Source organism: Squalius cephalus, assembly GCF_949319135.1.
Source record: "Squalius cephalus genome assembly, chromosome: 13".
NCBI lineage: Eukaryota > Metazoa > Chordata > Actinopteri > Cypriniformes > Leuciscidae > Squalius > Squalius cephalus.
Window position 1 is genome coordinate 29,897,249 of NC_137134.1, and position 22,883 is coordinate 29,920,131.

Consider the following 22,883-nt stretch of genomic DNA (forward strand, 5'->3'; position numbering starts at 1 on the left):
GGTTACGAGATCAAACAATTAATGCATATGTTGAAATATTTATCTTTTATAAGGCCAATTTCAATAGATTGAATGTTGTTTTTAACTTGTATGCATTATGTTATTGTTTATGCAGTTCAGACCCAGGAGAAAGACATGAATTATTCTGCATTTTATAAACCAAAAAGACGAAAAAAGGTAAGACCATTCATGACTTTGTTGCAAGAAGTTGTTGTCTGTTTGAATTTTTGTAACACAATATGCATCAGACGGTCAGTAAACAGATGTATTGTATTTTTCCTCAATAACAATAAAATATGATTATATTCAATGATTAGTTCATCCAACAACAACAACAAAAAATATCTTCTTTTGTATTCAACAGAAGACAGTAGCTCATACAGGTTTAGAACAATTTGAAGGTGTTCAATTAAATGATAGAATTTTCATTTGTGGGGTGAACTAACTCTTTAAAGCTAGTGTGCTCCAAAACAATGACAAGATTCACATTTAGACAATATAAGTTCAAAACTAACCATCTCTCACTTCTGCCAATATTTATCAATGATTTTTGAAGACATCACTCTGCACTTCAGCTTCACATCAGATTTACTGTCCTATCAAATGCTAGAATCTGAAGTCCCGCCCCCAACATTAGTAACTGGGCTGAAATCAGTCACTTATTCACACAAGTATTATTTTCTACATGGTGAATGGCATACAGTGCAATTGGGTCAAATTAAGTCTGGTTTCAGCACAAAACCACAAAGTATCCTTTCACCACACATAAGTGTTGCAGATTTATTAGTAAATAAGATTCTCATAGATGCAAAGCTCTGAATAAGCCTACTAGTTACAAGTGTGTGATTATCAGTGACAAAGCGATCGGACATCATTCACTTGGATAGGCTGATGACTTCTGCCGATACGGGACAGTGACCGTGATCAACAAGAGATCAAACTTATGCAATTGATGGGCAATACCCAGGTTAGGCCACCTAGGCTACAATCAATTAAAATGACTGTATATTGATTGACTGTATATTTTTTCTTGCAGAAATCAGAGGAGCCCGTGTATGAAAATTGATCAAAACAGTGATCAAATACAGCATCTCTGCCAGGATGTTTTTCTTCCGACTCATCTAATGTTTTTTTTTTTCGTTTTTTTTTTTCTTTTCTTTTACACATGCAATATCATAAGAACTATTGTTAAGTCTGCAATTTTGTTGCTGTGTATTAGTTTAATTTAATGGTGCACAAATAACACAGCATCCAGAAGCTTAAAGGCACAATATGTAACTTTTTTGCTTTAAAAATAACAAAAATCACTATATCTATGTTATATATATATTTTTTACTTGTGTACTTACATTATCCCGACTGTTTCCAACAACTTTCAAACCAGGAGAAATTTGTAATTTAATTCGAGAAACGTCCCGTTTCTTTATTTCCGTTTTGTCGCCGTCAATGGCGTCATATCCGCATTGTCCCTGGTTTCCGCTCGTACTGCCATAGCAACCAGAGCTATGAACCAGAGCTGATAGTAACCAAAGCGAATGACGCGGACAACTGTGTAGTTCGCAATGTTTATTTGCACGCTGTTGTTGTTTCGTTCAAACATTATGGACCATGGCAAGCAGACTTTGGATAAAAAAATGAGAACTAAAACGAGAGTCAATATCAGCGCAGTGTTTTCGAGATGCCGAGAGCTCCCATAGACAGTAACGTTATATAAACGAGAGCTCCACGTCCGAGACTTCGACCTCTCCTACATGTACTTTATTAAACAGGTGAGCCCATTTACATAAAACTAATCAATGTTATATAGTTCAACAATGATAAAATGTCAGAATATGATCTGTATGTTATTCTAATGATGATCTAGCTTACTGCTAGTCTCATACAGACAAACTAACACATACATTTCAACACATTCAGATGCAGTTTAATGTGATAAGTGTAATGTTAGACCAAGTGAAACAGCGCTGCGTTACCTCACAAGTTTAATTTGTCTAATAAACTGACCTGTGAGTAGTAATTCTGCACGTGTAGTTCGGTAGAATGAAATGTCCATATTCCTTTTATATCCGCGGGAGCTCGCGTCGCGTGTGGAGCTGATAGCTGTCTCTTAGCAATCCCGAACTGCTTCATATAGGCGGCGAGCTACATAGGCCTACCGTGCACCCCCCCCACCTCCCAACAAAACCATACTTTTTTGAAAGGTCTGGATGTGTAGAATATGAATCTGAATGTTAACATTGAAAATTTTGGGTTGCACTACCTGTTTTAGCCCTGTGAATAGGGAAACCCTAAAAAACGATTTTAAGCGATTTTAACACATCGAGATTGTCCTAGTCAATCAGAACAGCTTTTAGGTGACCCAATACACACTCAAACTTAACATATGATGACTTAGGTCAAATACCTACCATGCTGCTTATTGGTAGGTGTCTAAAATTAACATAGGTAAGGCTTTATGTCGATATAATGAGCCCATTTCAAGGCCACGACCTAGATTCGCCTATCATGCACCCCAACCCCCTCCCCTTAAAAAAAATCATGCTTTTCTGAAAGGTCTGTATGTGTAGAATATGAATCTGAATGTTAACATTGACATTGTTGGGATACACTAACTGTTTTAGCCCTGTGAATAGGGAAACCCTAATAAACGATTTTAACACGTCGAGATTGGCCTAGTCAATCAGAGCAGCTTTTAGGTGACCCAATACTCTTACTACACTAAATTGATAATTACTTTAAATAGTTGTTTTTAATTATTTTTAATTTAATATAGTTAAGGCCTTGTATGGATATAATCGATCAAGGACCATTTCCATAGCATCAGTTAATATGCTAACGTGCTAACATTCCAACATCCCAACATTCAAACTCCTCACCCTCCCCATCTTTATTTAATATAATTGACCCCTCTTACTACATTGATAGTTACTTTAAATAGTTGTTTTTAATTATTTTTAATTTAATATAGTTAAGGCCTTGTATGGATATAAAATAATATCCTTTATAAAATATATTATGGATATAATGCAAGATTAGCCAGAATGAAAGAAATACGTGACAAGAGATTAACTGAACCACTGGAATCTGCTCACAGAATGAATGTAACCTGTGAACTTATACCAGACACCATTACAGAAGGTGATGGATATCACAGAGAATGCTACCAAATATTTGATACAGAAAATAAATACAGTGGGGCAAAAAAGTAATTAGTCAGCCACCAATTGTGCAAGTTCTCCCACTTAAAAAGATGAGAGAGGCATGTAATTTTCATCATAGATACACTTCAACTATGAGAGACAAAATGAGAGAAAAAAAGTCCAGAAAATCACATTGTAGGATTTTTAAAGAATTTATTTGCAAATTATGGTGGAAAATAAGTATTTGGTCAATAACAAAAGTTAATCTCAATACTTTGTTATATACCCTTTGTTGGCAATGACAGAGGTCAAACGTTTTCTGTAAGTCTTCACAAGGTTTTCACACACTGTTGCTGGTATTTTGGCCCATTTCTCCATACAGATCTCCTCAGCAGTGATGTTTTGGGGCAGTCTCTGGGCAACACGGACTTTCAACTCCCTCCAAAGATTTTTTTATGGGGTTGAGATCTGGAGACTGGCTAGGCCACTCCAGGACCTTTAAATGCTTCTTACAAAACCACTCCTTTGTTGCCCGGGCGGTGTGTTTGGGATCATTGTCTTGCTGAAAGACCCAGCCACGTTTCATCTTCAATGCCCTTGATGATGGAAGGATGTTTTCACTCAAAATCTCACGATACATGGCCCCATTCATTCTTTCCTTTACATGGATCAGTCGTCCTGGTACCTTTGCAGAAAAACAGCCCCAAAGCATGATGTTTCCACCCCCATGCTTCACAGTAGGTATGGTGTTCTTTCTCCTCCAAACACGACTTGAGTTTTTACCAAAAAGTTCTATTTTGGTTTCATCTGACCATATGACATTCTCTCAATCCTCTTCTGGATCATCCAAATGCTCTCTAGCAAACTTCAGACTGGCCTGGACATGTACTGGCTTAAGCAGGGGGACACGTCTGGCACTGCAGGATTTGAGTCCCTGGCGGCGTAGTGTGTTACTGATGGTAGCCTTTGTTACTTTGGTCCCAGCTCTCTGCAGGTCATTCACTAGGTCCCCCCGTGTGGTTCTGGAATTTTTGCTCACCGTTCTTGTGATAATTTTGACCCCACGGGGTGAGATCTTGCGTGGAGCCCCAGATCGAGGGAGATTATCAGTGGTCTTGTATGTCTTCCATTTTCTAATATTTGCTCCCACAGTTGATTTCTTCACACCAAGCTGCTTACCTATTGCAGATTCCGTCTTCCCAGCCTGGTGCAGGTCTACAATTTTGTTTCTGGTGTCCTTTGACAGCTCTTTGGTCTTGGCCATAGTGGAGTTTGGAGTGTGACTGTTTGAGGTTGTGGACAGGTGTCTTTTATACTGATAACAAGTTCAAACAGGTGCCATTAATACAGGTAACGAGTGGAGGACAGAGGAGCCTCTTAAAGAAGAAGTTACAGGTCTGTGAGAACCAGAAATCTTGCTTGTTTGTAGGTGACCAAATACTTATTTTACAGAGGAATTTACCAATTAATTCATTAAAAATCCTACTATGTGATTTTCTGGATTTTTTTTCTCATTTTGTCTCTCATAGTTGAAGTGTACCTATGATGAAAATTACAGGCCTCTCTCATCTTTTTAAGTGGGAGAACTTGGACAATTGGTGGCTGACTAAATACTTTTTTGCCCCACTGTACCACAAATCCTGTAGAGTCCAATATACACAAAATTTAGAAAAATTGAGAAGTGCAAGCACAGAAAACAAGGCCAAACAAATCCAAATAGTAGAAGCTCACGGTGAGACATTTGGTGCTGTATCTCGAGTTATTGACAAGGAAATCATCGGCAGCAACAAAATGATGAAATTGACTGATCTGACCAAAATCTACATAGCTCATCTAGGATGCACAAACTTGCCTCAGCACCAAATGCCTCACCGTGAGCTTCTACTAGTTGGATTTGTTTGCTTGCACTTCTCCATTTTTCTAAATTTTGTGTATATTGGACTCTACAGGATTTGTGGTATTTAGCTTCTGTAGCAAATAGATCCTTTCCTCTAATTCTGCGAAGCAAATTTTCATCAAATTTTTGTTCTGCAACTTTGAGGACTGTTCTCCACCCATCACACTCAAACTCTCTTAACCCCTCATTCGTCCATATCCCTTTCTTTTGTACCTTCTTCCGTGTAATTGAGTTGCAGAATATACAGTCAGGTGTGAAGAGCACCTTGTCACCAGTTGAGGCCCTCTGACTTTGCCTTGAACTTGCTGCTAATAGTTCAGGCTTCTGGTCGAGTCTTTTGAGATTCATGGTGAATCTTTGGTAGCATTCTCTGTGATATCCATCACCTTCTGTAATAGTGTCTGGTATAAGTTCACAGGTTACAGTCATTCTGTGAGCAGATTCCAGTGGTTCAGCTAATCTCTTGTCACGTATTTCTTTCATTCTGGCTAATCTTGCATCAGAATCTACGTTTGCCCATAATTGCAAGAGTGGTCTATATACAAGACCAGGGACATGCACAATGCATCTGGACTTTGGTTTTGTCCCATGACATACCCTATGCCTTGAAGGACCTGCAGTCACTTGGCCCACTGACTCATGTCTTTACTCAGGCATAACTGAGCAGTTCAACTATGTTGAAGAAACCAACTACATAACCGACTAGATTATCTATGTGTGTGAGGTGTGTGTGTGTGTGTGTGTGTGTGTGTGTGTGTGTGTGTGTGTGTGTATAAGCTACTGGACGTCTAAAATTTCCCTTTGGGATGAATAAAGTATATATCTATCAATCTATCAAATGTAATCTAAAATAATTAAAAACAAATATTTAAAGTAAGCATCAATGTAGTGTAGTAAGAGGGGTCAATTATATTAAATTGTAAACTAAAATATTCAAACATCGAGCAATTCAGTGAAACAAATTTCTTGCTGTATAGGCAGAGGATGCAGACTTGGGGTATCTGTCTGTGTGAGTAAGAACAGTCTTTCAGGACAGTCTGCCTGACACAGAGGAAACTGTTAATGAAAATTAAAAAAATATCTTATTTTGTCATTGGATGAACAACCCAGACAGGTTTCTGATTTGTCAATGAAATTACTTCGATGGAAAGGGTAATGAGGGTTGGAATGTTAGCACGTTAGCATATTAACTGATGCTATGGAAATGGTCCTTGATTGATTATATCCATACAAGGCCTTAACCATATTAAATTAAAAATAATTAAAAACAACTATTTAAAGTAATTATCAATTTAGTGTAGTAAGAGTATTGGGTCACCTAAAAGCTGTTCTGATTGACTAGGCCAATCTCGACGTGTTAAAATCGTTTATTAGGGTTTCCCTATTCACAGGGCTAAAACAGTTAGTGTATCCCAACAATGTCAATGTTAACATTCAGATTCATATTCTACACATACAGACCTTTCAGAAAAGCATGATTTTTTTTCAGGGGAGGGGGTTGGGGTGCATGATAGGCGAATCTAGGTCGTGGCCTATACATGAAATGGGCTCATTATATCGACATAAAGCCTTACCTATGTTAATTTTAGACACCTACCAATAAGCAGCATGGTAGGTATTTGACCTAAGTCATCATATGTTAAGTTTGAGTGTGTATTGGGTCACCTAAAAGCTGTTCTGATTGACTAGGACAATCTCGATGTGTTAAAATTGCTTAAAATCGTTTTTTTAGGGTTTCCCTATTCACAGGGCTAAAACAGGTAGTGCAACCCAAAATTTTCAATGTTAACATTCAGATTCATATTCTACACATCCAGACCTTTTAAAAAAGTATGGTTTTGTTGGGAGGTGGGGGGGGTGCACGGTAGGCCTATGTAGCTCGCCGCCTAATATCACAGTCATGATAAAAGCATCGATGTATTCAGTCATCCATAAACATTATTAGATCGGTCGGCTTGACGTTGACGACAAGATCCATAATTCTTAGCAAATATTGCGTCATCAAACTACGCCTTTGTTATTGTAAATAGGTTAGCGACCCCTAGTGGCGAAAAATGCTATACTGTACGTTTAACTAAATGTTTTATATTTAGCTTAACATTAACACATGGAAACTTTATAAAAGTTTGATATCACCCTTCACTGTTCTCGATCACTTGGTCTACACCTGTTTAAATAAATAGAACATTCTCTCTAGTGTCTAAAGCAGAAAATCACATCTCTAATACGTGCTACTTTTACCCGAGACAGTGCGCTATAAATACAGCTGCTGGTCTCACAGAGGATGAGCTGAAGAACAAATATGAAATAATGATGGGCACTTTCGAAACATTTTTTCATTTGTTTTGAAACAATCAGAAAGCCAAATTCGATTTTTTTTCTGCCAAAGTCACATGATTTCAGTAAAAGAGGTTCCGTTACGTCATTACTGCTCGGAAATGTCGATGGTTTGCTGCCTAGGGGGCGATGATCTCTGTGAACCCATGAACCAGTGGTTGTCTACATGATTTTTACCTGATCTTGGATTTTTTATACATTTCATAAATTTCTTATACATTTTATTTGATAAAATTCTATAAAAATTTTCTATTACAATTTTACACATTTCTAGACATTTAATGACACATTTGTGCAATAAAAAGGAAGAGCTTCAGTTAAAAGTCTCTAATTGTTCTGATTAACCAACAATCCAACAATTTAATAAAATTACAAAAACACTTTTTATTTAATGCTATTGTATGATTTGTTAATTGCCTTTAATAGATTACACCTTCAATAAAACCTTTACAATGGGCTTGTAAAAGGTGTTTTATTCATGTTTGGACTGAGTTTGTGTTGCATTTCCACAGTTCTGACCAGCAGGGGTCGCCAGCGTGTGGAGATTCGAGCGATTCGAAACAGTGCTTTTTTTTTTCTTTTTTTTTTTTTGAAGCAATGTTTCAATTGATTCAAAGTTTCGAAAAGCTTTGTTTCTCCCATTACTAATAAACTAAATAAAAAAGACATCTTACTGATTACTGCGCTGCCTCATGATGCTTGTTTATCACAGATTACTTTGGTCTATTAGAATAAAAACACATTTTCACAGAGTTATTAGCCTAGCCTACTACTTTTATTACTTAGCCTATATAGTAAAACACACCAGCAGTCAGAAGAACAACAACATATATATTCCTGCTATATGAACTGAAGACAGACCTGAAGCTGTAATGATAAATAGATACAGTTATTGTTATAACAGATTGACTGTCTTTGACTCATATTTACTGTCATCACTTTCATTCTCGATATTAAATGGCGCCATCTGGTGGGTTGTGAATTACAGCAGCTTAAACAGTATTACAGCACAATGCAACAGGTTATTTTAGGACTAAGAGTCATGTGACATAATGTGAAAATGGTGTCACTTGATGTGCATGTGAAGGTGATAGAGATGATTCAGTTATGCTTTAATACTGAGTCAGAGCTCACGTTTTCATTTATTAGATCGATGTAACTAAATATTCAACTGTATGTTAAAGGGGGGGTGAAATGCTCATTTTCACTCAATCTCCTGTTAATCTTGAGTACCTATAGAGTAGTATTGCATCCTTCATATCTCCAAAACGTCTTTAGTTTTATTATATTTATAAGTTAAAGATTGGCTGTACCGAGTCTTTCCGGAAAAAAACGAGCGGCTGGGGGCGGGCCGTGTGGGCGGTGTGCTATAGCTGTGCTAACTGATCTAACAACAACACAGAGAGACATTTGAAGTAGTTTACTCACCGTGACTGCTCGATCCTTAAGCATTAGACGATCTGCAAATAAGTCGATCTGGGCTTTGTTTATAAAACAATCATCGTCGAAATGCAGGGAACAAAGAGTCGTGCACAACCTCCGTTGATGCTTCGAAAAAACAAACTCCATCCACTATTCCCTTAACGCTGGGTTCTTTGGGAATCTGTGCAGGGTTGTCTTGCCCTGCCAACCAAAAACCCACTTCTTTGGTGACATTGACTTCCCTAAAGCCGAGCAGAGTGCTTTGAGGTAACGTACTGCTTTTGCTCTCTTCTCTCTCTGGTCTGCGAATGCGCGCGCGGCCGCGGAGAAGTGCCCTTAGGACCCATATAAGGAAATTCCGCTCTATCTTACGTAAGACAGAGCCATACTCGAAAAAAACTTTCCGAAACTTGTGACAAACCGGAAGGAGTATTTTTGGAACAAAAATACTCCTTCAAACGTACAACTTAACTTTTGAAACTTTGTCCATGTTTAGCATGGGAATCCAACTCTTTAACAGTGTAAAAAACTCAGTATGCATGAAACAGCAATTCACCCCCCCTTTAACATCCTCAAAGGAAAATGCTGTGAATTACTAAATTATACTCACTAATGACAGAAACATTGAAGCACTTAAAACTGTTAAATAGTTTTTTTCTACATAAAGAGTGTGGGTAAGAAAAATGACTGGAATCATATCAACTTTCTCCTTCCAACCAACCCATTTGAAACAAAGAAAAGAAAAAGAAACACATTCTAAACTGTTGAGCAGTTAAATATGATAATTGTGTTACTGTTTCTCTCCCTCTGTGTCAAACAGTTGCTCATCTTGTTTGTTTTTTCTCCAGTAGATTAGGCCTAAAGAGTTTTAACAAATCTGATAGTATCAGGACAGGAAGAAGCTCTTCACCTACAAGCTAAACACTCATGCACTGAAAACACACTCTCACCTGCAAGATGTTTGTCCACCAACAGACAAAACCACACTTCTGTAGAAAACCGACCGCAGGAGTTTCAGTCTGACTCAGAAGATGAACTTCAGTAAAACTGCACTGTGAGGTGGCAGACGATTTTATGGACTTTGGGTTTTTCCATTCTCTAAAAATTTAGACAAAATATACATCATTTTAAAATCACTAGAGTTTGGCTTTCTAGCAATCTCGCCTGATATAAGACAGCCACTCAACAGTCTGTGGTCGTCATTGTCTGATTCTCCTTTTCATGATGGGCCATATATTATCAGCAATAGACAGATCTGGACTGCAGGTGTAGAGTGTGTAAGAAACCACTCTGTTGTAACACGTGCAGAATGATTGTCTAACCATAGACTTCCCAGGAACAATGTCATCTTGATGGCTGTATGTGCAATACCAACACCTCTCCTCCACGTCAATGATACCGTCACGAATATGCACTGATGCACCACAGTACCATTACAGATGTTTGCTTTTGCCTCTGTCTCTGATGAAAGTCTGGATCGTCACTTTTGTCTTTGGGACTGAGAACTCAATGTTGTTTTTTTCTAAACATCTTTGCAATTTAGCCATGACAGTAATCTTTTCACTTTCATTTTGCCTCTGTCCCAACTTTTTTTGGAATGTGTTACAGCCATCAAAATCAAAATGTGTTTATATTTACCAAATACAATTAAGTTGGTCAGTGGAAACATTGGAAATCTTTTCTTTTTGGCAGTTAAATAAAGGTTCAAGAGAATTAATAAAATCACATATTTTGTTTTTACTGCATTTTACAAAATGTCCCATCTTTTCTGGAAATGGGGTCACTGAGGTGGTATCTTTTCAAAAGGTACTAATAACTTCAGAAATTGAAGTAAAATAGTATTCTTATGATTGCTTTGAACAATTTAGACTGAGTTCAACAAACAATAAATTACTTTTTCATAAACTTAAAAACATAAACAAACAAAAACTCTCGGTTACTAACGTAACCTCGGTTCCCTGAGAGAAGAGAAGTTTTCCCATAGCGTAAGCTACTTATGCAATACGAGAGACCTCTTGAAAGGGAAATGTTGGTGTGACAGGTTTGAGACTAGGGTAACAGGGTGGAAGATGTTAACGGGGTTGAAGAGACAAATACAGCTTAACATATAAATAGTTGTTTTTTTAACTCAAATTCACAGTAAGATTTTCAATAAGCACTGTATTTCATTATGTAACAAAGAAAGACAACAGATATAAATTGCAATTGCAACGGAGTTTTATTGAGCCGATTGCAGGAAAAACAGCAATAACACAGTATACATTAGAACATTATAAAATGACTGAATAGGACCTCAAAATAAAACATAACTTGTGTGCTTTTTTGATGTGTATGTGTGTGTGTGTGTTTTTCCCATGTACGCTCGCTTCGTGGCAAAGAAGTAATGGGGTTGAGTATGACGGGGTTGTTATTTTTTGCTCAGAATGGCCACTGCTCTACATGTAGTGAATAACAGGAGAGCACATGGCATGCATGATATTAAGAAATCATGTATATTGTTAAAATAAAGATAATTCACAAGTAATAGATTTATATGTTTATTTGATGTAACAGGGTTAAGTCGTTGAGCTTGACAAACACAATATCCCAATTCTAAATAAGTTATAGTTACAAAAGAAGGTGGTAACTTGCCTGTGTCTACACACAATGTTGTTCAGAAGACTTCTATGATGTTAATTCCTGTTATTGAAGTCACACAAGGATATACGTTCATTATTTTTATGGGGGGAGAATGATTTGTTTAACGGGGTTGAGGGGTTACTGAGGTACAGAACTAAATAATGTGATTTTAATTAATAATCATGAATTTAATTAGAGAAAAAAAAAAACATTACCCGCAAAAAAGCACAGACAGATATTCATGGGAAAGGCAAAATGTATGGACTTTTTTATTATTACTAATTTTATTATTCATATCCCAAGTACACTTTCAGAAGGCCATGAGGGACATGACAAAGTAGGTGGTGTCAACTGAAAAAAACAAGATCATTTAATATAAAGATATGTATGTCATTATTTTTAACCCTTTCACACGTAAGTTTAAAATATTCTGGCTGACCCCCCAGTGTGAGTTTTTCAAGGCGACCGTTATTTAGAGTGTATCACTTTATGGTTTCCATGGTCATTGCTTGTCACGTGACACACCGCAGCAACAAAAGAGCTGAATTAATGATGATCTGCTTTTAATGTCATTTTCCCTTTTTTATTCAAAATATTCACAAATTTGTTAGATGTGGCATGAAATATCTGATATTCCGATGTGTTTTGTTGTTTGACCTGCCCAACATTGCTTTAATCTCTGGTTTAATCACTGTGTGTTGTGATTATTTAGTGTAAGAAGTCCAGATAAACTGTATTTAACTGTACTTGTTGCCACAGCAACAACCAGGGTACTGAAGGGGTTGGGGGTCAGAGGACAGGCCTTCCGACAAGTTGGGTCACTCTCAGAGACTGATGAGCAAAGCAGAAACTGGCTGTGGATAATCGGAAGAATCTCAAATGGGCCACAAAATGACCAAGAGAGGTAAAAGTAGAGGGGAGCGCACCCGGGACACCAGTTGTTGTTTTTGAGCCCTTTGGAGGTGCCGTGGGCAAATCAACGAAAACATCAAGGAATGAGGGTGCCAACCTGATGACCCAAATGAAGTGATTACCCCTACCCCCCACTCAAGATGTTAAGAAAGTGCTGATTATTCTAAGGGATTGAACTACAGTATAAAGTCCTATACGCTCAACACACAGTTGAATGGCTAGTTGGTTTGAGTTAAGGTCAAAAGTTGAGGTCCATTGATATGTTTGATACTTGATATTTTTCTGGATTAATCATTAGTTGTATGATATTGTTTTACGGTGTATACTTTACTCTTAACACCTTTTACCTATTTATTTATTATTCTCAGGTAAGTTAAAGAAAGTCTAATCTGACCTAAACCGTAAGCATTCAAAAGGTACTTACAATTTGGTCAGAAGACTCCTCTGTGGTATGTTCTCATTAAAAGTCTTCCAGCATCATAAATCTCAGTAGGCAGATTTTGTAATTAATTAAATTTCTTTTAATTGGTTACTTTTCTTTTTATTATAAACAAAAATATAAAGGCAAATAGAACTTCATCGTTTAAGTATAAAATACAATAATCACGTCTTGAATCAAAGGTGTAGTAAGCTCTGGGCTTCTTCTCTTCTGCTTGGGGTTTCTTGTCCTCAGCTCTGGGCTTCTAGGCGTTGGGTGCACTGGCGTATCAGTATCCCCAGAAGCAGTCAGTTCATCAGTCTTTTATACTCCTGTTGTTTACAACAGGCGTTAGGTTGACACTCCTCCAAACTCCTCCAAAGCTTCCCAGATCCTTCTCCAGGCAGGTGCAAGCGGTCCACCTCTTCATGTCCTTCAACTACAGTAAACTCAACTAAGATTGCTGAGTTCATTTACAGTTCTAGGAGTCCTCTAGCGCACACACATAATCACACTTTTCTGCTCCTCTCAACATGGGTTGGCACAGTCACATATACATACATAACCAATTACTGTACATCTATGCCAAAACAATATAAGCCATCTTTTACAAACAAAATAAATAACAACATTGAATGCAATGCATTATATCCAATACATTGGCTAAATATGTGTAACAAAAAGGCATCTACAATAAACAAGGAGGCAGGTAATTGCATTTTCTTGATATTATACAACAATATTGATATGATATTGAACTGATTAATGGCTCATCTGGTGTGTTGTGGAAGAACAGCATCATCATCACTGTGAACTCAACAGGAAACACTATTATAGTGATGATATGGGTGACCCATCACGATGTGCGTCCAACACTATATTGTTGGATTTTAACATTCCTTAAAGGGTACATCTAAAGGGTACCGGTGCATCTACCAACCCAGAAAACGTGAAAATTGACGTCAACTTGTGTAAAAGTTAAACATGACGGTACATGCAAGTCGATGAGATGAATCAATGTAACTCCACAACAACTACATAAATGTATCCACTAACCATTCAGAAATGTCCAGGTGTGTCTAAAAGTTAAACCTCTTCCTGAGTCTCTCTGTAAGGCTGCACTCGCAACTGGTTATCTCTGAGATTTTGGAAAAGTGAGATTATTTGCGTGTTTTGTCATTGCTGGAGTATCCGAAGCTTGTGTAAAGGATCGGCATTCTTCTGAACGGAGGCGAGGAGCAGCAGCTCATTTACATTTAAAGGGACACACGCGAAAATGGCGCGTTTTTGCTCACACCCAAAAAAGGGCAAATGTAATCAGCTATAATACGTGACCTGTGGGGTATTTTGAGCTCAAATTTCAAAGACACATTCTGGGAACACAGTAGATTTATATTACATCTTGTGAAAAGGGGCAAAAAATTTCACCTTTAAAGAAAATGCAGTGAAAGACTAAATTACACTTACTAATGACAGAAACACTGAAGCTCTTTATAATTCTGATGATCTGTAGTTTATAGAGTCCAGAGTCTGTGTTTCTGGTGTTTGTGATGGTCAGAGATCTAGTCTGATGATCCAGCTTCAGTAAATGTAACATATGCAAACAAACAGCAGAAGATCATCATTGATTCATACTTTCACTCTCAGACAACCATGACTCTTGAACAACTTAATGCACATTCAACTCACATCCTGATATCTAAGCATCCCAGTACAATCTCTAGAATGTAAATGTTTTATTCTTTACCCAATTGATATAAAAATATATATTTTTTAAAACAAAAGAATAAATAACTTTTACAGACTAAATGTGAATGGCAGTGTTAAATATCATTGTGTTTCAATTGTTTTCCTGTCTCTGTGTGAAACAGTTTCTCATCATGTTTCTGTAGATTCAAGTTTAAAGCTGTTCATAGCAGGGCAGGAAGAAACTCTTTATCTACAAACTACCACAAACACACACGCACTGAATGCATAGTCTCACATATAAAATGTCCATCCACCCAAATTATCAAACCACAAAAAAAAGAAAAAAAGAAATAACCCGCAGCAGGTTTCAGTTTGACTCAGAAGATGAACGTCAGTAAAACTATGAGATACGCTTTAAACTTTGCACTTTATTATTTTTTCATACACTAAATTTAAGAACTGAATAATTATATGCAACCATTTAAAAAACAGTTATGCTCTTAGCCATTTAATACAGTTAAAACTACTTTTCAAAAAGTATGTTAAATGATAAAAATAAAGAATATTTCACCCATTACGAACAGTTTAAGTCTCAATAAAGGCTTGAAGTACTATAAGATTATATGATATGCAAATGCAGCGTGTGAAACAGCGTGTGAAACTGTGTTGTGGGAGGGTTCACGTATAAACTGAGTGTTTTCAGTGGATAGTTTCATCAGACACTGAACTACTGAATAAAATGTTTCACACGTTTTTCACATGCGTTTTGTTCTGTCTGTACTGGTGCCGTTTGATTGGTAAGTTATAAAAACATTTTTATGGTTTATTTTTTTTCCCCATTTCAGAGTAATACAGTGGCTGCTACAAACTCAGAAAAAAAAAGGTACAAAAGCTGTCACTGGGGTGACACTTTCAAAAGTAATATAATAATTTATGTAACGAATTAGCTCTATGAAATATTAATAATCAATAATAACTGGTTTTTATTGATTATAAATATTTGGATCCCTTAATATAATTAACTTAATGTAGTAAAATTAATATTACAATCAAACCACCTGTTCATCTTGTGAACAATCAGCGTTAATTGTTTATTCATTCTAAGAAATTTGTATTTCCGGGGAAGGGAAATGTCTTTCTTACTGTACAGTACTAAGAGCCTGTAGTCAAAATCTAAATCGTAAAGTAAACTTTGTTGCAAGCAGAGAATCCGAACCAAATACTTAGTGTGCACAAATTTTATTAACTAAATCACAAACATAACTAATCTAAACACACACATACAGTGGGGAGAACAAGTATTTGATACATTGCCGATTTCGCAGGTTTTCCCACTTACAAAGCATGTAGAAGTCTGTCATTTTTATCATAGGTACTCTTCAACTGTGAGTGACGGAATCTAAAACAAATCTATGATTTTTAAGTAATTAATTTGCATTTTATTGCATGACATAAATATTTGATACATCCAAAAAGTGGAACTTAATATTTGGCATTGAAACCTTTGTTTGCAATTACCGAGATCATACGTTTCCTGTAGTTCTTGACCAGGTTTGCACACACTGCAGCAGGGATTTTGGCCCACTTCTCCATACAGACCTTCTCCAGATCCTTCAGGTTTCGGGGCTGTCACTGGGCAATACGGACTTTCAGCTCCCTCCAAAGATTTTCTATTGGGTTCAGGTCTGGAGACTGGCTAGGCCACTCCAGGACCTTGAGATGCTTCTTACGGAGCCACTCCTTAGTTGCCCTGGCTGTGTGTTTCGGGTCGTTGTCATGCTGGAAGACCCAGCCACGACCCATCTTCAATGCTCTTACTGAGGAAAGGAGGTTGTTGGCCAAGATCGCATGATACATGGCCCCATCCATCCTCCCCTCAATACGGTGCAGTCGTCCTGTCCCCTTTGCAGAAAAGCATCCCCAAAGAATGATGTTTCTACCTCCATGCTTCACAGTTGGGATGGTGTTCTTGGGGTTGTACTCATCCTTCTTCTTCCTCCAAACACGGCGAGTGGAGTTTAGACCAAAAAGCTCTATTTTTGTCTCATCAAACCACATGACCTTCACCCATTCCTCCTCTGGATCATCCAGATGGTCATTGGCAAACTTCAGACGGGCCCGGACATGCGCTGGCTTGAGCAGGGGGACCTTGCGTGCGCTGCAGGATTTTAATCCATGACGGCGTAGTGTGTTAGTAATGGTTTTCTTTGAGACTGTGGTCCCAGCTCTCTTCAGGTCATTGACCAGGTCCTGCTGTGTAGTTCTGGGCTGATCCCTCACCTTCCTCATGATCACTGATGCCCCACGAGGTGAGATCTTGCATGGTGCCCCAGACCGAAGGAGATTGACCGTCATCTTGAACTTCTTCCATTTTCTAATAATTGCGCCAACAGTTGTTGCCTTCTCACCAAGCTGCTTGCCTATTGTCCTATTGCCTAGCCCATCCCAGCCTTGTGCAGGTCTACAATTGTATCCCTGATGTCCTTACACAGCTCTCTCCTGGCCATTGTGGAGAGGTTGGAGTCTGTTTGATTGAGTGTGTGGACAGGTGTCTTTTATACAGGTAACGAGTTCAAACAGGTGCAGTTAACCCTCTGGGGTCTGAGCTGTTTTCTGGGCCCTGGAGGTGTTCTGACATGCTCTGACATTTGTGCTTATTTCTGTTACTTGTGACATTTTCATGGCTAAAGTCTGATTACACTGTATTCAGCACAAACTCTGCTACAATAATATATCAGCAGCATGTGTGTAAAAGTTTGTTGTTTTGAGATAATGACATTTATGCGTGGTTTGTGAAAATACAAAAAAAAATTCTCACTGAAATAAGGTCATGAAATCCATACTGATTATTTCTTCACAAGACTTTTGAAAATTGTATGACGTAGCCTAGAATATTTGCTCTAAAACTATGTGAAAATCACCCTGACTGCTCATTCAGATAAGACAATATATTGATTTAAAATTTTTACGACGTGTTTTGTGTGAAAAAGCTTTATGCGGAAGCTCATTAATATGTACTCAGGTGTGTAATTTTCACACCTGAGAAAGACAAAGACCCTCCCCTAACGGCCCTATTAGGAGCTATCAGGCCCTATCATTCTGAGCAATCTTGCACAAAGAATGAGGAGATTTAAAAAATAATGGCTTTTAGATTTTTTGGATTTATTTACAACACAACATAATCCAAAGATACACAACAAATGACAAAAAAGCACTCATTGAAAACAATGATCCAAAGACAGAGACCTTTGTGCCATTCCTAAAAACATTGTACATACCTTTCATTTCTAAGGTGTTTGATTTTCACTTTACCATGTTCATGTACAGAGACTCATGTGAATGTTGAATTCAGCAGTACTCAGTGGCATCTGGGCCCTGAAAGAAAAAAAAGTGAACATACTGATATCAAGAGAAAGGCCTGCACGATTTTGGGAATAAATTTTAGATTTTTCTGGTTAAAATTGCTTTTTAAAATTCACAGAATACACACACACATAAATGTTTCCAACAATATATAATATAATGAACACCAGGTTTGTTGTGCCTTGTAGGCATAGGCTATGCGCAGTGCTGCATAAAATAATAATAACAATAACCTATAGCAGCCTATAAATCTTCCAAAATATTTCAGTAACAACTAAGCTAGAGAAAAATATATTGATTATCATGTTACTTCAAATGTTTCCATTCGTTATGATGATATGAAATGAGATAATAGTAAAAACATGAAGCCGTTTGGTGCTTTTCAAACGCGATCGCGATCCAAAATATGATACATTCAAACGCGATCGCGCTCAAATATAAAACATTATGGTTACCATATACATATCTACATTTGAGCAGATATCCACAAACACAGTAACAGTAAACACGGGTCTAAATATTATAATATTCACCATATATCTAGCAACAGTTCAACTGCAATGTGAAATTTATGCAACAATAACAAACTAATATGTAAGAATTTCTTACCTTACATCTTTCTTGTCTTCAAATCGCGTTCTTCTTCTTCTGAGGTAATTCCAATGTAAGCTCAAGGCGCGTCTTTCAAACTCGACGAAAAGGCAGAGACTTGTGAAGTGTTTTGGTGTTTTGTTTTTGAGGTAATGAGCGCGTTCGCGTTCCATGTGGAGATTTGCATGTCAATCTCTTTTGCGCGAGTGGGCGTGTTCAAATTAAAAATAATTAGGAAGCGTTTGAGAAGCTGGGCATCTTGTTGGTTTTATACAAATTACTTAAACAGAGAATCCGATCATTTAAAAGTACACACTTAAATGTTTATAAAGGTATATGGCTCATAAATGTGTGACAAGTATTCGCTAAGTTTTGTTTCAGTTTATAGACGTGCTCAAGAAAAAAAAGTTCACCGCGACGGAGAGGCAGAACGCACACCCTGTTTATTTTCTTTATTTTACAAAAGCACAATGTTTTGATTTGATTGTAAGTGGACACATACAAAAGTAAAAATATCACAGATTCTTTTTTTATATTTCTTTTTTCTATATGACCATAAATGACGGAGTAATTTATGTTTATAGTGCTACAATGTGAAGAAAATCCAGCAAAACGCGCCGGCGCAGGAATCGGAAGCAGGAAATGGAACTATGGGAAAGATCCATTTAACTATGAAAAGAACCATCAGCTTATCTCACCTCATTAAATTGATACTTGCATGTCTGTGCAGTGGACACAATTCTTAAAGTTGTTGAAAAGGATGTTGATGGTTTGGTAAGTGTCAAATGTTAAAGTGCAATCGTTTTCTTCTCCGTTGGATGAAGAAGATATGATGAACTTGCATGGTTAGTTCGACTCTGTTATCATGGCTGGAGTGCAGATTGTGGCCTGCAGGCCCTGGGCCAGAGAGGACACGCAGAGCAAATGGTGGGAGTTGCGATGGACTTCTTCTGCATTGAATGAAGACGTTGTCCAGAGGTTGTCCTTGATTCTGTTGTGGTTGAGAGAGTCCTCTCTCTCCTGAATGAGCACATGGCTGGTTGTGAGTCGAGGCCTGCTGCCCTAGGGCCTGCTGAGGCCACGCTGGACAGCACGGCACCCTGAACGTACCGAGAAGGCCAAGAGTGGATCGTTGCCCATTCAGTGATGGTAAGGTTACAGTTTTCTTCTGAGTTGGATTGAAGAAAATACAGTCTGACTCCTTTGGGAGAGTGAAAGGGTCGCAGGCGGTGGTCATGGCCTGCTGGGGCCCTCTGGAAGCAGCAACCTGAAGAAGCAGCAGTAGAGGTCAGAAGAGAAGAGGGGGGGGGGGGGGGGGGGTCTCTGTGAATTTGTCTCTAATAAAGCCTGAGAAAGGCCCCACCTCTCCGGGTTTGCTTGACCAATGAGAAGGGTGGAATTTCCAAACGGGAAAATCAGATCCCAGAGTGAGTTTTAAATATAATTTGTTAAACTGTAACAAACACTTGTGTCTGACTTGTCTCAGTCGTTACATTTAAGTACTAATACAGGGATGGGCAACTTCGGTCCTGGAGGGCCACTGTCCAACAGAGTTTAGCTCCAACCATGAAAAAATCACCTGCCTGTTATTTTCTAGTAATCCTGAGGACCTTGATTAGCTTGTTCAGGTGTATTTGATTAGGGTTGAAGCTAAACTCTGTAGGACAGTGGCCCATCCCGGTACTAATATATACCTTTAAAGGGGTCATATAATGCCATTTTTGTACAAGTTAATATGATTCTTTAGCGTCTAAATGAAAAGTTTGTAATATACTTTAATTAAAAATTCCCATTAGTATTGTAAGAAAACACGAATTTTACCTGGTCAAAAACAGCTCTGTTTTCAGCACACCATTTAAGTGCATGTGTCTTTAAATGATAATGAGCTTTGCTCACCCCGCCCCTCTGTTCTGTGGGGCTTTTTGAAACAACACACTCCACGTGACAACTCCATGACAACAGTTGAGGGTGTATTTTGGAGAAAGAATGGCAGCGGGAGTCTCTGAGGAAACATCTGTGCAACCGTATCTGTGCAACAGTATCAATTTGAACTGGAGTCGGACCCAGAATAAGATGATGACCCCGAAAAAGTTTGACAATTAAGGCTCGAACAGGACGTTTCTGAATGGTTGGTTAACGTAATGTCACTTTGATCTATCTTTGTATGTACTGGCAGGGTAGAGTAGTGAGATACGAACGTTATGTGTTTACTGATGTATACATTAGTTCATTGACAGATTGATGTTACAGCTAATGGTCATGAAAAACTTTTTTTCGGTAAATGTAGGCTTGTCAGTGATGCGTAACGTTATCTATGCAGTGTTAGGTACAACTGTCAGGGCTGAAGAACTGACATGAGGTCACGGCAGGAATGTTTCTTAGCAAAACCAGCTTTATACTGACCCTCGTTTATAAAGCAGTCTGGTGAGAAATGATTTGTGCAAACATGAAAGCATTGACGTTGATCGTGGGGAATATTCCCTTCGAAGACAAAACTCAGCCACTGCGTCTTCAGCGGTTCGGATTTAGGAACATCAAAATGACTGCTGTGTTCGTTATTACACCCAAGAACAGAAGAGCACAATCGCTTAGACGCCATTCTGCTCCAGCGTATCAACAATGCGGACTATGATGACAGCTCGCTCAGGGCGGGTCTGTGTTGAAACGCTGCTGTCAATTAACAATCGTGGGAGGGGCGTCCGACCGTGTGACGTCACACGGTCAGACGGCTCGATTTGAGACAGTGGAAAATCTATAAGGAGATTAAAAAAAAAACACTGGATGTTTTTTTTATCATTATATGATGGTTGTGTACAGGCACTGCCAACACACACTTCAGTACAATCAACTTAAAAAGTAAAAGTGCATGTACCATTATATGACCCCTTTAAGATACTAATATGCATCCATTAGGGATTAATAAGTGAAACGGTCCCGCTCCACGGCTCCAGTCACATCTTTTGTACCTTTTTTCCTGACAGTATCTGTTCAAATGATATTATTTTCATCTACTGTTATGTGTGAAATGAATCATGAATATTGTGAAATCTACTAACTTTGTATTCAGTCTCTGTTCAGAATTTTAAACTGAAATTTTCAGGTCTGGGAAGGTCATGAAAATAATGGTAATTATTGATTGTTTATTGGTGTTTTTAATACTTCTGCAGTGATCATAAACATCTAGAAAGGTCATACAAATTCATTAATCAAAATGTGCACAGAGAATGTGCACTTAAACACACATTTTGTATTAACACAGATTAAATATTAAGGATCTGTTGCACCATATGTATTAAGCTTTAATTTATATTAAATCAAAGTTTATCTAATAATAATGCTGCACCAAACATTAAACTTTCTTTAAAAAGTACAGACTTACAGACTAAACCATCATTTTTATCCAGGTTTTACTTTATTTAAAATATATATTCTTTACACATAAGAAACACTTTCTTTACATAAAAATCCATAAGCTGTTTTCTCTCTCTGCTTGATTCTGACAGTCTCTCTGTAACGGTAGAGTTTTAAAGACATTTTACATATTTATTTCCTTTATCAAGAGCTACTGATATAAGAGAGAAGTTTCTGGTAGTCAGTCAAAAAGGAAAAAAGCTGTACAAACCATAGAGTAGACTGTAAAAAAATGAAATGTTATGTATTGTATAGTTAGTATTGTAGTAATTAAATATTCAATTTGTTGTCACCAAAGATCTCTTTATTTTGTCATCAATCATTAAATCGTTACGCTGCCTCAGAAGTCTGTCTGAAATCGTTTGGTGAGGCATCTTTATACATAAACGCTGTCTGCTAAGTCATTGCCTGACAGGGCAGGGAGGCAACAAGTCACTGTCTAGGTTTTCGGATGCAGCCACAGATTACAGCCTATATATTTACAACACTAACTAACTCTATGAACATGGAAATCAGTGATAAATCAACCTCTCAACCTTATAACTAAGGAGGAAATCCAACGCAACTTTGAGGCGACCAAGTGAAACATGATTATGTATTTCAGCTCAGCTAGCGACACTGGATTTCAACCACACAGCAAATGCTAATACTTTTTAATATACTGTCTACTTGTTCCCCGGCATGTGGCTGACAGACACACACTGTGTGCCGCCTGCCTCTGTCCTGAGCTCGCTGAGGCAGCGCTCACTAAAGGCGGCTGTCCTTCTTGTGACAGTATGCTCATCTCAGCGCTTCGTTCCAGACTCGCTCTCGCTACGTCAGAGGGTAAGCCCGCCCATCTTCCGTCTCCGGCACCTCTCAAGCCCCGAAGGAAGAAGCGGCGTGAACAGACACTTCACGAGTGCAGTGATCTGAGTGCGGGTGCCTCGCCCATACCAGAATCTGACACTTCACCGGTGCTGTTTATTAAGAGCGATCAGCGCCCCTCTCTTGAAGCGGCCAGCCTCGTATCTTTCTGCGGATCGGTGGAGGAACTGGATGATAGTGTTTCTGTGGCGGCATCCAAGGGTGAGGATTGGTCGGG

General features: G+C 38.1%; 1 protein-coding gene across 1 annotated transcript in view; it reads left to right on the forward strand.

Annotated features, from left to right (window-relative positions):
* The window catches only part of LOC307169868 (CD48 antigen-like), a 39,734-nt gene that overhangs the window by 4,389 nt on the left and 12,462 nt on the right, over positions 1 to 22,883 (forward strand). The window lies entirely within an intron of this gene.